We start from the raw sequence: 21,436 nt of genomic DNA, 5'->3' as shown, positions 1-21,436 counted from the left end.
AATAAATAAATAAATAAATAAATAAATAAATAAATAAATAAATAAATAAATCCTAAACCAAAGTAATGAAGTGAAGTCAGGAGATGCAGGAAATATTAGATTAGAAAATTAAATCTCAAAGGAATTAGGTGAATATTGTCACTTGGGTACTAAAATAACTAACTATGGCAGAAGTAAGGAGGGCATAAAACGCAGGTTTGCACAAGCAAGGAAGAGCTTTCTTAAGAAAAGGAATTTGATCACTTCGAAAATTGATATGCGAATTGAAAAAAATGTTTTTGAAGACTTTCTATGGAGCATGGCATTGTATGGAACTGAAACATGGACAAAAACTCGTTCAGAAGGGAAGAGAATGGAAGCTTTTCAAATGTGCCTTTGCAGAAGAATGCTGAAGGTGAGATGGATAGATCGAATCACGAATGAAGAGATACTGAATCGAATCGGCGAGAGGAGATCGTTGTAGCTAAATTTGAAGGGAAGAAGAGATAGAATGATAGGACAAATCTTAAGACACCCAGGACTTGTTCACGTGATTTTTGAGGGCAGTGTAGGGGGTAAGAACGGTAGGAGTAGAGCAAAGTGTGAATATGACAAGCAGATTAGAGTAGATGTAGAATGCAGCAGTTATGTAGAAATGAAAATGTTAGCACAGGATAGGGTGGAATGGACAGCTGCATCAAACTAGTATATGTACTGATAACTCAAACAACTACAACAGTAACATATATAAATGATATGATTAAATGTCTGAAATCTCAGAAAAGGCTATTTGCGGATGATGTTACACTGTATAGAGCAGTAAATGAGTTGCAGGATTGTGAGCGAATGCAGGAGGGACTTACACAATATAGTGAGATGAACAGCAGACAATGGTATGAAAGTAAATGGGATGAAAAGTTAATTTGTAAGTTTCACTAAGAGGAAACATTTTCTCAGTTTTAATTATTGTGTTAATGGGGTGATAGTACCTAATGGGGAGCACTAAGTACCTAGGAATGATCTTCACTGGGGTAATCATATTGACGAGGTTGTTGAAAAAGGTTGCAGACATCTTCACATGGTTATGAGAGTATTAGGGGTTGTAGTATGTATGTAAAGGAGAGGGCGCATAAGTCTCTGGTAAGACCGCAGTTATGGTATGGTTCCTGTGTATGGGACCCTCACCAGAAGTACTTGATATGCAAACTGGAAAAAATTCAAAGGAAAGTAGCACGATTTTTTCTGGGTGATTTCCGACAAAGGAGTAGTGCTGCAAACTTTGTGCTGTGAAGACTTGGGAGTAGGGAGACGAGATGCTCGACTATGTGGTATGTTCCGAACTGTCAGTGGATAGCTGGCATGGAATGACGCAGGTAGATGAATAAGCTCGACCGGAGTTTTCAAAAGTTATAATGATCGTAATATGAAGATAAAGTTGGAATTCAAGAGGACCAATTGGGGCAAATATTCATTTATAGGACGAGGAATAAGGGATTGGAATAAACTATCAAGGGAAATGTTTGATAAACTTCCAAGTCATTTGAAAACATTTAAGAGAAAGCTGGGTAAAAAAAAAACTGATAGGGAATCTGCCACCTGGGCGATGGCCCTAAATGTAGATCATTGATTGATTGATTAATTGATTGATTGACACACATAGGTTTATGGTGACGATAGGATAGGAAAGGGCTAAGAGTGCGAAGGAAGCGGTCATGGCCCTAATTAAGTTACAACCCCAGCATTTTCCTGGTGTGAAAATGGGAAACCACGGAAAATCATCTTCAGGGTTGCCGACAGTGGGGTTGGAACGCACTGCCTCCTGAATGCTAGCTTACAGCTACGCTCCCCTTACTGCACGGTCAACTCCCTCAGTAGGTGCGTTTTATTCATGCACAAGATAGGTATAACTCACCAAAAAAATAGAAATAGATTAAAATATATTTCGTTAGGAACAAACCCAAAGATCTTGTGAGCCATAGCCTTATAAGTAGTTACTGGCATCCTTCCGTACGCACTGAACAATGGGAATTTCTGGTTTATGAATATAGGAAAGCAACTATTTAAATCATCATCATCATCATCATCTGTTTACCCTCCACGGTCGGCTTTTCCCTCGGACACAGCGAGGGATCCCACCTCTACCGTCTCAAGGGCAGTGTCCTGGAGCTTCAGACACTTGGTCGGGGATACAACTGGGGAGAATGACCAGTACCTCGCCCAGGCGGCCTCACCTGCTATGCTGAACAGGGGCCTTGTGGAGGGATGGGAAGATTGGAAGGGATAGGCAAGGAAGAGGGAAGGAAGCGGCCGTGGCCTTATGTTAGGTACCATCCCGGCATTCACCTGGAGGAGAAGTGGGAAACCACGGAAAACCACTTCCAGGATGGCTGAGGTGGGAATCGAACCCACCTCTACTCAGTTGATCTCCCGAGGCTGAATGGACCCCGTTCCAGCCCTCACACCACTTTTCAAATTTCGTGGCAGAGCCGGGGGTGGCAGCTTATCACGCTAACCACTACACCACAGAGGCGGACAACTATTTAAATTCCACTTCCAATTGTGAGGTTGCCAGTCGAAGAATACGTTATAACACGCAATCTGCAAGTCTATTTCTGTTCTTAGATTTTACCTGCTTCAGTGAAGAAAAATGCTGCTCTTAAGTTATGATTTTGGAAAGTAAACCACAGACTCGCTGGGGTTGTAATGTATTAATTCACGGGCCGCCAGTTGAGCATCACTGTTCTGAAGTATGATTTCCAGAAGTTATCAGCTACCACCTATCTCTCCTCGTAATTAATTTTCCTGAGTGACGGAATAAAAACAAAAGCTCATATCGCCAGATGGAAATGAATGCACCAGTTAATGCGCTGATTAAACTTTATCCTCATAAAACTGTCCAGGAGTAGCGATATGAAATTGTTAGTAAATACGGGAATGGTTTGGATGATTACTTCATCAAAGAGTGTTCTCGGCAGATAAATTGAAATCAAATAGCTTTCTTTTCGTTCTATTGAATAGAAAGCTCGTGTTATTGAACGTGATCTTATAACAGGCATGGCCTTTACGGAGATGGCTCAGAAGGAATAACTTTGCGCGGTTCGTACTGCCGAACCACTTTGAATACAAGGCACGGCCTTGGGGCCACCATCACAGCTGTTGATCCTGCGTGATATCAACGGTCGGGTTAACCTGGTTTACTTTGGTTTGCTTATATCCATCATATGGCATCATATATAAATACCTGCAAATGGTAGCCTTTCCATATTATTATTATTATTATTATTATTATTATTATTATTATTATTATTATTATTATTATTATTATTATTATTACTTTGTCCGACCCTATGGCCGAATGGTTAGCGTGGAGACCTTCGGTTAAGAGAGTCCTGAGTTCGATTCTCAGCCGAATAGGTGATTTTAACCACGTCTTACTCGAGAACTGGGTGTTTGTATTGTCCCAGTAAACTCCGCTTCATACATACGCAAACAACTCACCGCACTACAGACCACCACAAAACACGTAATAATGAACACATACCTTCACATAGGATTGGCATCAGTATGGGTATTCGGCCGTAAAACAGAACCGCGTTGGCATGTGTGACAAATTTCGCATCCGTGACCCCATCGGTTTGTGGCAAAAGTGATGGAATTATTATTCACCAGTATCTAAAGGCAACGCCCTATCCAACCATCTTTTCCTGTCCTCAGCTCCTCGTTCGAGTGTACAGCGCACGTCTGGCATACAGCCGCTCGCATAGATATTCGTCCGTCTGCCCTTTCCATAAAATATTGAACACGAAGAATACATTACAAAGCTTAAGGTACGTTAAGAAAGAAGCAAGCAGTGGATATGCAATATATACTCACAATAATAACGGCAGAATATACGCTCCTACAGCTCAATACTCTTTAATAAAAATAATTAGTGTGGTTGGGCTAGGAACTGGCAACGCAAAAGTATTCGTCCACATTGTGCACTGTCTTGCATAACGATCACAGCATTGAGGAAGTCAGTCACATCACCAAGCTCAGCCAATTAGTGATGAGGACAATGTCAGTGAGTGAACTTCTAATGAATGCTCCGAGTACAATGGTTAAGATAAGGAAACGAACTGTTGCTGAGCACAAACGAATTATCCAAATTGATGATTATTACAGAGTAATTGCTGAGAAAACAGGAATACAGTCGCAAGTATCATTCAGCGATTTGAGACCAGTGTAATTGTACTCTACAGAACAAGAACTGGACGACCAAGGAAGCTGACAGCAGGAGAAGAGTGAAGCATTATACGCACCGTCCAGCAAATTTCCCGTGTGTCTGGACCTGTGCTTCGAACAGACGTACAAACCTTCACTGGGAAGAACATCAGCACAAACAACGTACGACGTGTGTGACAGAGCTGTTTTTCAAGGCTCTAAAAGACAGAAGAAGCCCCTGGATGAGTGAGGTGAACTGTAAGAAGAGGCTGGCATTCGCCAAAGAGTATGTTAGAAAGTCTCCGGCGTTTTGGAAACACGTGTTGTTTGCTGAGAAGAGCAAATTCTGTTTATATGATTGCTCTGGAAAGCGAAGTGTATGAAAAAAAAGGAACGCCGAGCTCGAAAACCAAAGTCTGCAACCAACCGTAAGATATGGAGAGAGTGCCATTATGGTTATGGGGGTGTATGTCGGCGGCTGAGATAGGTAACTGCCATATAATACCTGAACGGTTTGATAAGATGCTGTATTTGAATAATTTAAAGCAACACAGATCACCCAGCGTAGCAAAATTAGGTCTTGATAGTGGGTACTTCTTCCAGCAAGATCATGACCCTAAGCACACTGCTCGTGTTGTTAGGTAATGGCTACTCTACAATACACCTCATGAGCTGCACACGTCACTCCAGTCCCCAGACTTAATCCACATAGAGCATTTATGGGCGGAATTAAAATGTAAACTGAACAAGCAGCGTAGTATAAATAAGAAAGCTTTGAAGCAATACTTCATAGACGAGTGGCACAAAATTGGCCCGTAAGTGATAGAAAAACTGGTGACATCCACGCCAAAAAGCCTTCAAGCCGTAATTGCTTCCAAAGGACGTTCGACTCGCTGCTAATTCTTAGAAAATGACTGTGCATTCCTCGAGTTCTTACTGTGGACGAATACTTTTGCAACGTGACTTTTCTGCAAGCATTGCCAGTGTTTACAGTGCTATACATTATGTTCACAGATGTTCAGATGGCAAATAAAACACACTATTATTTGTTTATCATTAACTTCTTTACGATATTGGTGCTATTGGCCATTGTCCTCACATGGCGTATGTGGACGAATACTTATGCGAGCAGCTGTATGCGAGTGGTTAAATCTGTTCATTGCAGATATGCCTATTGCAGCCATTGCACATACCCGGGGTGAATCGGTTTTTCTTTAGTGGACAGGAAACACACCTCCTTTTCTCGTCATACTTTTGTTCTGGACGATGAGCCACAAGTCCTGTTAGTTGCCTTTTAACCGCAGTGCTGTAGGTAGCGTTTCAATGGGAAATCGACGAATCATGTGAGGCTTTGTTAGTTCCTTGGCTAGATTAGTTAAGAATTTTCTTCTTAGCATCATTACATTTGTGTTTGCTTTGTAGATTATTTGGGCATTCATTGCTCCAACATTCAGTAACCCACAAAAAGTAGTAATTGGCCATCGATTACTAACTCGGGCGATACTGTACTCGCTTTTAATCCTATCAACAACATCGACTGCTCCTTTAGTGATGTTGTAGAAAGGTACTATTATTCACTTATTTTCTCCCGATTCCTGATCAATTTCGTCATCTGCATGCATTGTTGCTACAAGTAACAACTTGAACTTCTTCCTTGGTACGAACGATACTAAATTACACTTGTTAGGCTCCTCTCCAAATGCAAACATGCTGCTGCAGTGAGGTTGCTCTTTTATATTTAGGACCTCTGGTGGGATTTGTCGGTTGTTTCTTTTATATTGTGCCCACCACTATCAGTCTGTAATTTGCGTACAAGTCATTTGAAAGAGGAACACAAGTGTAGTAATTGTCCATTGTTATATTTCGCCCACTGTTTTAAACACTTGTTATCAATATTTTAACAACACTACTTGGGTCATTAGGTATCTTATATGGACCATAGGGTTGCTTCCCAGCATATATCTCCATGGTATTAGTGAAATATGTCTTTGAGTTAACAAATGTGTATATTTCTATTCCGTACTTGGCAGGTTTATTTGCAATGAACTGTCGGGATTTTCATTTACCTCTAAAAGGTTCAAGCATCTCATTAATCGTTGCATATTCAGCAATGTTGCAGCTCATTTTGCATAAGCTTACAAAAGTTTCGAATATGCCACGAATAGGAGCAATGTTATCGACATTTCTTCTTTCCTTTCTTGTAGCTTTGTCATCAAACCGGATTGCTTGCACTAAAGTATGGAAACTTATGAAACAAATATATCTGGAGCTGTTCCATCTGTGATCCACAATTAATCTGTGTTCAGGTGATGACCTTTTTAACACCTATTAAGGGAAGTTAGGACTGAATTTGTAAAAAAATAGTAATTATTGATAGAATTGAATGAAATGTGGTTTGTTGTCTCCTAATGGTGAAAGAACGCCACATACCAATTTTCAGAAAAATAGCAACAGAACTTCCTGAGAAATTAACACTTACATTTTAAAATTATTAAAAATCGATTAGCATAAAAAATGCTCCAGCTGAATAGTTACCTCAAATATCACATTGAAAACTGCTGTACAGGCACTTCAAGGTATGGAAAGAATTTTGACAGAGATAAAGTCTGCATATGTTGTCCATGAATGTGAGGAAAAAATGTGTTTTATGTGTTTATGTTTTTCTCAAATTATGATAAAAAAATTCCGCTTTGAAGTCTACTATCTTTTAAAGTATCAACATTATAAAAAATCCCTTCTGTTAATATCAAGACAGTACAGGTGTTAACAAGCCATGAAATGCTCATGGAATTTGGAAGCAAATTGGTTCAGCTGGAACATTTTAAATACCTGAAAATGTATATATGAGAGAAACACATTTTTGTAAGTAAAAGCTAGTGGATGGGGACTCAACCGGACATTTAAATGTCACGCTAGTACTTTAAAAATGGCGGAACCCGAAAAATACCACCGCCAAATGATCCGCAGGAGTCCGGCGTAGAATAATATGCACAAATTGAAAAATCGATAGTTGTTACTTTTTTCACCAAAAACTCAGTCCCAGCCTCCCTTAAATATACAGTATAAGCCCTAAGAAAGCATTCATTTCTTGAAAGTCAGTATCATTGTAAACGGATACCGACGGCCTAGAATGAATACCTCGTATCTCACAAAGTTCTTCCTATCCAATTTTTCCCTTAAGACTCGCCACGCCTCCCAGCCACACATGGATATGCAGTCCATCAGAACAATGTACGTTGTGTTCTTTTTTCCTATGCCGGTGTGTGAAGGAAAATGAACCTTACCTTACCGTACTATAGGAAAGTATGTTTGTGTGACATATTTACTAACTCCTAGACTATAAGTTTTATAAGGTTCATTTTTCTTTACTAGTAAGCATAGGAAAATAAACCCAACGAACATTGTTCTGATGGACTGCATATCCAGATGTGGCTGGAAGGCGTGACCAGTCTTAAGTGAAATAATAGGTAGGAAGAACTTTGTGAGATACGAGGTATTCATTCTAGGCCATCGATACCTATATAGCTGATGGTTTGTAAAAACAACGTCCGCAATCAATTATCAGGGAAGAAAATCTTCCAGCAATCTAAATAATGCTTTTTTATGATCCAGAAATTCTCGACCTACACTTGGCAATTTCTTTACCAAGTTTTTCCACACTGTTTTGCTGGGGGAAATTTGTGAATCTTCCACCAGGTTCCATCTTTGCCAGTATAAAAAGCATTAGTCATTCTCCGCCCCGTTCACCTCCATCCTGAATATTCTCAGTAGACAATTCAATTTCACTTTCATCTGACTGTTCTGAAGCCGTGTCGTGTTCACTGCGTTCATTGACATCATCTGTGTCAGACAATGGAGATGGTTCCTGGATACAATCTTCTTCTAACAACCAGCTAATGATTTGCTGGCTTTGACTTTCACACTTATTGCCGGCGATAACAATAGAAATCAATCAAATTGTAGAAAATCACACGCACTTGATCACTCGCGCTGTTAGGTCTCCTCCAAGGTAGTTAGAAGTACCTAGGGTCTTCTCTAACCCTACTCACTAGTTACACACACCCGACCGCTCTCGCTGTAGGATAGCAACTAACACAAGATGTGCGCTCTCTTTCCCCCACTCTTTCCTCCCCCCGCAAATAGAACAGCTACTACACAAATACATCATGGCGTGCTCAAAGGACTGAATGAGGCATTTCAAATGGACATGGATTCAAAGCTAAGGACAAAAGAATTGTAGCAAAATATGTAAAAATGTTAGATGGAACCTCATAGCGCGAGTGACCGCGAGTTAAAGTTGCCTGGAAAAGTGGCATTGACTGGTAATACGCAACGGTTTTTGTGAGTTATAATAAACTTATGGTGTCGATCTCGGGGATGAAAATGAATGAAAATCCACAGCCTGTATCCTGCTACAAATTTCAGACCTGCTTTAAGGACTGGATTTGGGTGAATATGGGCTCAATGAAAATTGATTAAAATACCCCTCCCGATCATCCTTCAGTTCCAGAATAGACTACAACTCCTTAAAGACCGCACTAAGGATTATAAATATCTCATCTGTCTATACGGTTACGTGTAAGCATAAGCTATAGTTTTAATGACAATATACTTACAAGTAGCCCATAGCAAAGTAAAATACATTTTTTAGGAATCAAAGAACATCTTTTGTCCGCTTCTGTGGTGTAGTGGTTAGCGTGATTAGATGTTACTCCCGGAGGCCCGGGTTTGATTCCCGACTCTGCCAAGAAATTTTAAAAGTGGTATGAGGGCTGGAACGGGGTCTACTCAGCCTTGGGAGGTCAACTGATTAGAGGTGGGTTCGATTCCTACCTCAGCCATCCTCGAAGTGGTTTTCCGTGGTTTCCCACTTCTCCTCCAGGCAAATGCCGGGATGGTACCTAACTTAAGGCCACGGCCGCTTCCTTCCCTCTTCCTTGCCTGTCCCTTCCAATCCTCCCATTCCTCCACAAGGCCTCTGTTCATCATAGCAGGTGAGGCCACCTGGGCGAAGTACTGGTCATTCTTCCCAGTTATATCCCCCAACCCAGAGTCTGAAGCTCCAGGACACTGCTCTTGAGGCGGTAGAGGTGGGATCCCTCACTGAGGCCTAGGGAAAAACCGATTCTGAGCGGTAAACAGTTAAAAAGAAGAACATCTCTACAATAAGAATTTTAGGGATACCAAGCGAGTTGGTCGTGCGTTTAGGGTCACGCAGCTGTGAGTTTGCATTCGGGAGATAGTGGGTTCGAACTCCACTGTCAGCAGCCCTGAAGACGGTTTTCCGTGGTTCCCATTTTCGCACAAGAAAAATGTTGGGGTTGTGCGGCTGCTTCCTTTCCACCCCTTCCCCTCTCCTATTCTATCGTCGCCATAAGTATCTGTGTCGGTGTGACGTAAAGGCAGTTGTAAAAAGGAAGAACACAAGGGTAAATAGGCCTAGCAGCTATATTTCGTAAGTAAAATTGATATACGATATAATTTCAAAATTGGCGTCATAGCATCCTGTGTCCAGTTCCGTGTGGTTAGCGCTCTGCCCTTTGACCCAGGGGTCCTGGCGTCGAATCCCGCCAAGATCGGGGGTTTTAACCCTATCAATTGTTTACTAAATTTTTCTTAAATATTTTCAACGAACTTCGGAATTTTTCGAGGGGTTTTAACCTTATCAATTGTTTACTAAATTTTTTCTTAAATATTTTCAATGAACTTCGGAGTTTTTCGAACATTTCCGTTGATAATTTATTCCTATCCCTTACGCCTCGTCCTATAAATGAATATTTGCCATAATCTGTCCTCCTGAATTCCAAATGTATCTTCATATTATGTTCTTTCCTACTTTTAAAAGACCGACCTCGATGGCTGCAGTCGTTTATGTGCGGCTAGTATCCAGTATTCGGGAGATAGTAGGTTCGAACCCCACTGTCGGCAGCCCTGAAGATGGTTTTCCGTGGTTTCCTATTTTCACACCAGGCGAATTCTGGAGCTGTACCGTAATTAAGGCCACGGCCACTTTCTTCCCACTCCTAGTCATTTCCTGTCTCATCGTCGTCATAAGACCTTCCTGTGCCGGTGCGACGTAAAACAACCTCTGAAACAACTTCTCTACTTTTAAAACCTCCACTCAAGCTTATTCTTCTACTTATGTGATTCCACGCCAACTCACCAATGACAGTTCGGAATATATCATATAGTCGAGCATCTACTCTCCTAACTCCCGAGTCTACCCAGTCCAAAGTTTGTAAATATTTTCGTAACGTTACTCCTTTGTCGAAAATCAGCCAGAACAAACCGTGCTGCTTTCCTTTGAATTTTTTCCAGTTCTCGTATCAAGAAGTCCTGTGAGGATTCTATACACAGGAACCTTACTCTAACTGCGGTATTACCAGAGGCTTATATGCTCTCTACTTTACATCCTAACTGCAACCCCTAAATAATCTCATATATATATGTAAAATATCTGTAACCTTTCTTAACTACCTACTTAATATGATAACCTCTATCAAGATCATTCCTTATATTAACACCTAGATACTAGCATAGTTCCCCATCAACACGATCATTAAAACTGAGATGAATTTTACTCTCGGTAAAACTTACAACTTGACTTCTCATCCCATTTACATTCATGCCATTGTCTGCTGTCCATCACGCTACATTGTGTAAGTTCCCCTGCAGTTGCTCATAAGCCCGCAACTCATTTACTACTCTATAACACAGTCCGCAAATATCCCTATCTCTGATTCCAATACCTTGGTATCTTTCCAAAATATCCCAGGGACCAAGATGAAATCAAGAGTAAGATTACATTTGAATGCCTAAACCATAGTTACTACGTATCGCATGAACGTGAGATTTCCCTTTCCATGAATAAGATGAAATGACTTGTGTAATTTCTAAGCACGACGTAATTGTGATAAAGTAGCGTGAGCTATTATCTAAAGCCGGATTATCCTTTATACGTGCGTTGAACTCTTCTCTCTTTTGCACTTTAATTAAGGAGAGAGTTGTAATCCCGACTTTTCTGTCCTAGTTACGCTCTTCTTCGCTCGATCGCAATTAAAAGATACCGAGTGAAGAACGCTGCTCGAAATAACTCCTCCACCGAGATTAAGCCACAAAACATCAGCTTTTTATTTGGTGGTGAGACTTTGTCATGGAAGAAGGGGCCATTCCAACAGAACAGATATGAGTTTCTTAGAATAGTAAAGTGCCAACGATTATTTTAATATTTCATAGTGCATATACTTAAGGGGAACCTCCTCCTAAAAATTTAACTTTCTTTCTACTTTGCCGATTGCAACCAAATTTTAAAATCGTGTCTACCATGTAAAGATGGATCAATACTATAGTTTTGAAGTCCAGAACTTAATTGGTTGCTGAGTTTTGAACTTTTAACATGATTTTTAATCGTATTTTTCACGACCAACTGTTGTTACTCAGACGCCAATTTTCACATTGCAGATTTTTTGGCACATTCACAAGACATAATTCAACAGTTCTATGCATTCACTTTATGAGAAATGTTATAAATGTACTTCCTATTTTCTCAAGGAACCTCCATGGCTCAGGCGGCAGCCCGCCGACCTCTCATCGCTGGGTTAAGTGGTTCAAATTCCAGTCACTCTATGTGAGATTTGTGCTGGACAATGCGCAGGTGGGACAGGTCAGTCAGTCATTAATCATCGCCCCAGAGGAGTGCGGCAGTCTTCGGCAACCGGCACAGATCGCATAGGCTTCATTCGTTCATTCTATTCCTGACCTGGTTGAAACTCACAAAAGGTTGTGTATTTTCATTTTTCAAATTTTTCAAACTTCAAACATAAATTATCTTTACTTATTGGAACACAACTGTGACAATAAAATAGTCAAACTACATTTCCGTGAATAATAATATATAGAAAAATGCAAATACCTCATGACTATTTTCTACAAAATTTCATTGAGATTGGTTAATATTTAGGATTAAGAAGTTGGCATTGAACTTAGAAAAACAATATTACGGAAAACTGAAGTTTATTAAAATGAATAGGCCTACGAGTACAAGACACATAGCCATTCAAATTGGCACTACTTCCGCATTCACTGTCACAATATTCTCAACAATTGCCAATATAATTTCTACAACTTACATCAGGCAGTCATTTACATAAACAAAACACAACTGCTGTAAAGGAGAGGAAAGTAAAGGTTCATAAATTACATTCTCAACGAAAGGTTTCTTTACATCACTAGTGCAGATTTTACCTGCTAGAAAACAGTAAGTTACATGTCAAAGAAATGCTAGGAGCCAACATTGGATCGCTAAAGGTTCTCCCATCGGTGCGTAGATGGTTCTGTTTGATGGCGATAGAAAAAAAAAAAACATATTTGGCAGCTATCAGTGTGCAACGCCCCTTTGCGCAGTCCATATTTCAAATATTTCTTAGACGTGCTTCTAATTCGAATATAGCCAAATCGTTTTGGGAACTAAGGGAAAACACTCCCCGTAAACTCGACGGACGGCGGATGCAGAGAGGGTAACGGCCCACAGGTGGCCACGGCTGGTCCGTGGTCCAACAGCTCTGCACTCCAACCAGCCAGCCGAGCAGAGGAGGCTCTAGAATTCGGGAGACGGAGAGTTGCTTGACCCCACCGTCGGGTGTCCTGAGCATGGTTTTCTGTTGTTTTCCATTCTCCTGCACTGAGGCGAATGGCGGGGCAGTTCCTAGAATAGGCCACGGCCGTCAACTCTCTCACCTTCAACGCACATCTCCTTCTGCCATACAAATCTCCTGGCCTGAGAGACGGTGTTACCATCTAGGAGGCCCACCTCCCACTACATGGAACCTACATGGAACGTGCCTTCCTTTTAGCCCCAAACCAAGGTTACCCCTTAACAAACACCTAAGTGAACCACATCTCACTTCTCCACACTTTATCCAAACTCCTCTGCATTTTTACCGACCCCTCCCCCAAACCCTTAAATGATGCTTAACTGTGATCTGTGACAGTACACCCCCAACCTATTATACTCCCATCTCACACGCAAATAAAAAAAGAAATTCGACAATATGATACACAATAACAATTGTTATGAAAAACCTTGTATATAAATAATATATACAATTGTATATATATAATATAAATAGACACTTACACCAAAATATGTACTATGTACAACATTTTGATAAAACTTAGGCCTAAATTGTAAATATCGCAAACTGTGTACTATGAATACAAAATACAGAATAAAAAAACAAATACGATTAGACAATAGGCATTGGAAGATGAAGAAAGCAACAACTTTACCGATGAGAAGATACGAGCCCCGAGGTTCTCAGTAGGCCTAAACTACAAAGAAGTAGAAGAAGAAGAAGATTAGCCAAAAGCCAGACCCCTTCTCTCCTAATTTCTGCACACCCCTCACTCCTTATTCAGCTCCTAAATACCTAACTCCTTTTTAACTCGCCTGAATCTTCTGGCCTGAGAGAAGGCGTTACCCTCTATGTGGCCCGCCTCCCCCTTCAGGGAAGGAATTAAAACTTGATAAAAAATATGTGAAATAGCCATGACTCTTTTAAAAAGTTGTCATCTTTCGCCATTATGCAGAAAATAGAGTTCATACTGCAGTAACAGACGGACTTTGGTTCCATTCTCGATTAGGTTAAAATTTCTACCATGCCTGATTAATTCATCTGGCTCGGGGACTAGGCCTTTGTGCCTGTCTCAATGCACAAACACAGAATCACATAATAGCGAACATATCCGTCTACATAGCATTGGTATCACCTAATACTGTACAATATGAATACCGGACACTCGCTGCGAAATCAAACGACAGCTTTTACTAGCGTTCCAAGCGGTAGAAGCTGATGCAAGAACTTGGCGCTCAGAAGAATAATTGCTGCCCATGTGATTGATAACTAGCAGGTTTTTATTATTATTATTATTATTATTATTATTATTATTATTATTATTATTATTACTATTATATCCATTCACAGTCCAGGGCTGGTTTTTCTCTTGGACTCAACGAGGGATCCCACCTCTACCGCCTCGAGGGCAGTGACCTGGAGGCTGAGACATTCGGTCGGGGATTCAACTGGAGAGGAGGATCAGTACCTCGCCCAAGCATTCTCACCTGCTATGCTGAGCAGAGGCCTTATAGGGGAATCTGTTGATTGGAAGGGATAGGTAAGGAAGTGGGAAGGAAGCGGCCGTGGCCTTAAGTTAGGTACCATTCCGGCATTTGCCTGGAAGAGAAGTGGGAAACCACGGAAAATCACTTCGAGGATTGCTGAGGTGGGAATCGAACCCCATCTACTCAGTTGACCTCCCGAAGATAAGAGGACCTCTTTCCACTTTTTCAAATTGTCAAAGATCCTGGAATTAAACCCGTTTCTCCGGGGGTGGCAGCTAATCACATTAACCACTAAGCCACAGAGGCTAATCGCGATGTTTATTTACCATTATGTTATCGGTTCGAAGTAATAGGTTGAGAACGAAAGCGATTCCTTGTCTGAACTTACATGGCAGGGACGATGATATCCAATGCAAAGGATCTAGTCCACAGAAATAAACGAGTGAGGATGCTGAAAAAGCTGAATATTCCCACAGCAATGCCCATTCTCCGCGTGAAGCGTGCAGTAGAATGTTATAATGCTCTGTGATGAGGGAATAATCAAGAGCGGCTTTGTTCAGAAAGTCTGATTTTTATCTCTTTTTACTTCCACATCATTAAATACCCCGGGATGGTTCTGATTATGGGCTAGAAAATATATTTTAATTACCAACAGTTAATGGCATCGCAATTACTGACGCTATTAAAACAGAAAGGAAGAGAAGGGAAACAGCTGCCTCATATTCGTGGAATAATCATTTCTGTATCTCCAGTACACTTTCGTTTGCTCGTCACTGAGTTTCAAGATGATCAGCAAACAGCAGGAAGTCAAATGTCTCTGAATACGGTTATTTGTTTGTATAACTGACCGGCGTGGTGTCAATGTCAATAGGAGTTCTGATCAGATTAACCCTAGAGCAGACTCGTGCAATTTGGGAACAAGAATGGTCGCGTGGAGTATAGGTGTCACTCAAAGTATTCATGGTTTTTCGTAACGAAATACTTACATGTGTATGCCCCTTCATGGATAACCTGATTTATTCGATATTTACGTAGACTGTAACACACAAATACACTGACTGACAGAGCAAATGCAACACCAAGGAGGAGTGGTTCGAAAGGGATGAAAGTTGGGGAAGAAACAGAGACGGCACGGACGAATAATTGATGTTTATTTCAAACCGATATGCAGGTTACACAATGCGCACGGCATCGACTCAGTAGGATGTAGGACCACCGCGAGCGGCGATGCACGCAGAAACACGTCGAGGTACAGAGTCAATAAGAGTGCGGATGGTGTCCTGAGGGATGGTTCTCCATTCTCTGTCAACCATTTGCCACAGTTGGTCGTCCGTACGAAGCTGGGGCAGAGTTTGCAAACGGCGTCCAATGAGATCCCACACGTGTTCGATTGGTGAGAGATCCGGAGAGTACGCTGGCCACGGAAGCATCTGTACACCTCGTAGAGTCTGTTGGGAGATGCGAGCAGTGTGTGGGCGGGCATTATCCTGCTGAAACAGAGCATTGGGCAGCCCCTGAAGGTACGGGAGTGCCACCGGTCGCAGCACATGCTGCACGTAGCGGTGGGCATTTAACGTGCCTTGAATACGCACTAGAGGTGACGTGGAATCATACGCAATAGCGCCCCAAACCATGATGCCGCGTTGTCTAGCGGTAGGGCGCTCCACAGTTACTGCCGGATTTGACCTTTCTCCACGCCGACGCCACACTCGTCTGCGGTGACTATCAGTGACAGAACAGAAGCGTGACTCATCGGAGAACACGACGTTCCGCCATTCCCTCATCCAAGTCGCTCTAGCCCGGCACCATGCCAGGCGTGCACGTCTATGCTGTGGAGTCAATGGTAGTCTTCTCAGCGGACGCCGGGAGTGCAGGCCTCCTTCAACCAATCGACGGGAAATTGTTCTGGTCGATATTGCAACAGCCAGGGTGTCTTGCACATGCTGAAGAATGGCGGTTGACGTGGCGTGCGGGGCTGCCACCGCTTGGCGGCGGATGCGCCGATCCTCGCGTGCTGACGTCACTCGGGCTGCGCCTGGACACCTCGCACGTGCCACACGTCCCTGCGCCAACCATCTTCGCCACAGGCGCTGCACCGTGGACACATCCCTATGGGTATCGGCTGCGATTTGACGAAGCGACCAACCTGCCCTTCTCAGCCCGATCACCATACCCCTCGTAAAGTCGTCTGTCTGCTGGAAATGCCTCCGTTGACGGCGGCCTGGCATTCTTAGCTATACACGTATCCTGTGGCACACGACAACACGTTCTACAATGACTGTCGGCTGAGAAATCACGGTACGAAGTGGGCCATTCGCCAACGCCGTGTCCCATTTATCGTTCGCTACGTGCGCAGCACAGCGGCGCATTTCACATCATGAGCATACCTCAGTGACGTCAGTCTACCCTGCAATTGGCATAAAGTTCTGACCACTCCTTCTTGATGTTGCATTTGCTCTGTCAGTCAGTGTATTACTTAATGTCGTATATTAGCCCCAAAATTCTGAACTTGAACTTTGTGCCCCCTGCGCCTTGTAAATGTGGTATAGTATCCACCTATTTTAATAATGAGGTTAGGTGTATCATTTTTTCAATTCTCACCATTATTTCTCATATACAACGTTGGCGATTCATCCTTCACACTTCCATCAGGTGCGTCTTCTTCATTACCCTCCGCCTATTCGTTATAAACTCCATTTCAAGGTCATGAATGTACGAATATATTGAACCAATAGTACTACCTTGCTAGATATTGCAGCTGCAAGATGCAGCTACAAGTGCAACCGTAATTCTTTATTGCAAGCTCATCTCACGTTCCGGGGCGTTACAAGTCGGAGTGGAAAGCGAACCATCCATTCGAACGTGGTCGGAACACTTCGGCATACCTTGGGTAATGAATAATGAACTTCTATATAATAAACCTCATTGCGAGAGATTTAGGCACTATCATTAACAAAGAAACAACTAACTAAAAATTGTAAGAAATATTTAATGAAGTTAAAGTCCACAGGGTTGAAATGTATTTAATTAAGCCTGGAAAGAAGTTGGCATCTATATTGGCCGTGAGGGAAACACGTTTCAAGAGCATGCAATCGGAATGCGCGTGAAATCGTCCGCACGAAATTAATTAATTAATTAACTAATTATGCCTGTTAAAGGAACTGCAAAAATCAGCAGACATCATCATGACTTGATAATTAGGTGTTTTTTGGGGGGTGAGTGTTGAAGAAATCGGTCCAGTGGTTGTCAAATAGTAGGACTGAAACACAATAGATCACGACAAGTACGCGTCCCTAGAGAGGCTATACCCCCACATCAGACAGCAGTTTCACTTACTATTTCATGGTCCGAGAATGTGGACCTGCGTCGGGCAACATTAAGAAGAGGTCTTCAAGTGTCCGTTCAATGAACTTGTGAAATTTATTTAGTTAGCTCGAGATAGAATATTTTTACCAAGTGGTAAACGACAAATGAGGACTAAATTAGCAATTGATACAGTGAAGTTACGACATCTATCATAATCATTAAAGAATATCATTAGTTGAATTATTATAGGACTCTCGAACTTCTCAAATGGAAACGGCGAATTCATAGATAGCATTTGTGAATTACTGTGACACGGTGTATTTTTGTAATCGGTAAAGAGAACTATAGACTGGCAGAGATGAGCTTTGGGTTTCACGGTTTGTCATATCTTTAAAACACCTGGCCTAGGGGGAGTTGGAGATTCCCACAAACGAGAGTTAAATTCTCGGCAAGAAGCGGAGTGGTTGTAATTGTTATATGTGCCTAGAATAATTTACCATTTACGTTTGTTGAATCAGTTAAATTGTAGAATCTGTGTAATTATAAGTAATGTATAAGAGAAGAATGTGCTCTACAATTATAACTGTCTAAATATGAGACTGATGGCGTAAAAATGAGGCCAACATAACGCCATTGCCCGCGACGGGGTTAGAGGTCTGTCTAATTTAAATGCCATGTTTTGTAGTTAGAAATGTACATGCATGTCCCGTTAAATTAATATGTGGCACGTGTAATGATAGTGCGCGAAATTTTAAAATGTGTTTAAATTTCTTCAGAAAAATGTAAAAGGTGAAGTTTTAAATATCGTGATGAAAATCAATGAAATAATGTTTAAGCCGGTAAAAGTTACAATAATGATAAATAGCCTTTGTGGGTGTGATAAATAAAAAACATCAAATTATCTAATAATAATATTCACGTCAGGATAAAACTGATATGATAAATTATGTGTTCATCAGTAATGTCAAGCGAGATTTGCGATTTATACCGAAATCCCGTGAAGTATGATAAAGTTGGCATTTATTTTTGGGAAACTTAAATTTTGTGACACCGTGTATTTGTGATACAGAAAATCAAGGTATGTTGTTTTTCTCTTGAGGTCAGGAAAATTTAGTGAAGTTAATTGTGAGATCATTATAAATTTGTTTGGTCATGGGATTGCTTGTATTTGAAAAAGTTTCAAACAAGAAGAAATGGATTGTAACGCAAATGAAGTATTATGAGCGTAGTTAGGAGGATATTACAGTCAGAGTAAGCCTGTATTTTATGAGTAATGTATAGTGAACAGGAGGCTTAGAATAAGAGTCCCAGTTTATCGACAGAGAGGACTTTTGTGACAGGGTGTATGTTAAGATGCAATATTACTGAGGCCGGCTGCGTAAGATGACGATGCCCTGTAAGCAATCCAGGACAGTCGACGAATTTAAAGGTGGTTAAATCCAAGTGAGCGCATTGTAACGCCTATGTTAAGTACAAGTTGATGTTCTCCCATGATTACTATTTCATGTGAGAGCTTAGGTCTCAACAATTAAGTCTACTATTTGGTACCAGCAAAGTGCATTTTGTGATAGCCGACCTCACAAACAAAATACATTCTGACGCACGGTCAAGGTAATATTTGATTACTGTAAATTGAATTCTATTCTTTATCTTTACGAGACGAAATTATCGCTGACTAGAAACATTGCGGGTGTGAAAATGAATTTTATTACAATGATAGTTTAGCTTGAGTAGATTGATGAAAAGTTACTTCACTGGACAGTTCACGGTGATACATATTTGGAGCGTTGAGATGAAAGGCCAGTTGGAGCCTCACATCCGGATTATGCCGTGATATCTTGATGGTAGTGATTACTGTTTTCAGTGATATTATGTAAAATCAAACGAGCGATGAGTTTGTTTTTATTTAGCGAACTTCACTGCATGTGTTGAGATTGTATTGAGGAATGGATTAAACTATTCGGACATGTTGTTTAATTTCGATTTCACGATTTATTGTAAGAAATGGACACAGTTATATTTCCAGGTTCGAGTTCATTCTATGGCGAATTTCACTTCATTGTGTTAGGGCTTCATACAGGATTAGATTTAAATATCCAGGATTGTGTTTAAAGTTTCGATTTCGCCTGACAGTATAAATGATGTGTAGATACCATAACGTTGGCTCAACGATAGATTTAGGATGCTGCGTGTATTATATAATTTAAGGATGTGTAGATACTGCAACGAAGGCTCAACGACAGTACTTTTTTTTGCTAGGGGCTTTACGTCGCACCGACACAGATAGGTCTTATGGCGACGATGGGATAGGAAAGGCCTAGGAGTTGGAAGGAAGCGGCCGTGGCCTTAATTAAGGTACAGCCCCAACATTTGCCTGGTGTGAAAATGGGAAACCACGGAAAACCATCTTCAGGGCTGCCGATAGTGGGATTCGAACCTACTATCTCCCGGATGCAAGCTCACAGCCGCGCGCCTCTACACGCACGGCCAACTCGCCCGATCAACGACAGTATTAGGGCGTCGTCTGTATATAGTCAAGTCATAGGTTAGTCAATTTTGCGAATCGACTTGAACGATGTTAGTGTCTGCAGTAGTGGATACGAATGTGAAGGGTATTAGCAGGTACTATTCAGGACATGTTTCGACATAATTCTTTCTAGCCAGAAGGTGCTCCCATAATAGCGCTGCATCAGTAGTGGCATGAATGTAAGATTTTTCCCACGTGGAAACTTAGCTAAAGGAGACTGATCATTACTGCTTAGCTGCGCGTGTTCAAGTTCGATGAACTTTCGTTTATCTAGTGTTTATTTCCTTTATTTTTAGATTTATTGTTCGGATATCCGGTATATTGTGATAATGCCGTGTGTTGACCCTTAGTTGATTCATGCAGGATTTACATTACGAATGCGGTTTCGATTCGTCAGCTGTTAATATATAATATATTTTCATTTTTCGTTATTCACTTTATTTTATGTGAGACGTTGATATACCGATCACTTGTAGTTTAGTTTAATTGGACAAGTGTATGTAGACAGCTTTGTAATGGTAGTCGTAGTTATTTAGAATAATTGGAAAGATTTCCTGTTATGTGTTTTATATTGTGGACTTGTTTTTTTACAAACTTAACGACGTTATTATTTCATAGCATGAAAGTTTGTTTAGTAAGAACATTTTCATGTGACTTATCACTTTTCTTTAACTTATGTGTTTGGAATTTCTTCTAAATGCATAATGAATTAATGTTTTTCTGCAGTTTGCAGTTTTGTTCCTTCAGGACCACGTAACGTAAGATCCCATCGGATTAAGTGTTGTTGGTTCCTTCTGAACATCTGTTTGGGGTGATCCATGTTTCAGCCTCGGGATTCTTCTGCAACCTAAGGGTGTCAAAAGATTGCATGGTGGAATTTTATTTTTTATTGTGACAATTGCTGTTAACTTTTAATGAACACCATGCTTTCTAGTAATATTTCGCATCCTATCCAAAGCTACTGATAGTCGATTTGGTACGATTAAGGGTCCATTCGTGAGATGTTGCAATATCCGATAGGGTAGTAGACTGGTAGATAACATTAATGAAATGTAAATCTGGAATTCTACTTGTTGAAGGTCAGATTTTACACGGATCGTGTGGATTAACTCTCAGTTATCGTTTGGATCAATGGCACCCAATTTTCTGATTTTTGCTGTCCACAAATTTTATACCTTTTCTTTCTTTGAAGTGTACTGTTAAACAGTGATAAAAAGATAAGACTCAAGTTATGTATTTTGACTGCGTTAAAACATGTTGCAAAATTATTAAGTGATTTTTCTGGCTAATTTAATAAATAT

Source organism: Anabrus simplex, chromosome 1 (assembly GCF_040414725.1).
Source record: "Anabrus simplex isolate iqAnaSimp1 chromosome 1, ASM4041472v1, whole genome shotgun sequence".
Lineage (NCBI taxonomy): Eukaryota > Metazoa > Arthropoda > Insecta > Orthoptera > Tettigoniidae > Anabrus > Anabrus simplex.
This window is presented reverse-complemented; position numbering follows the sequence as displayed.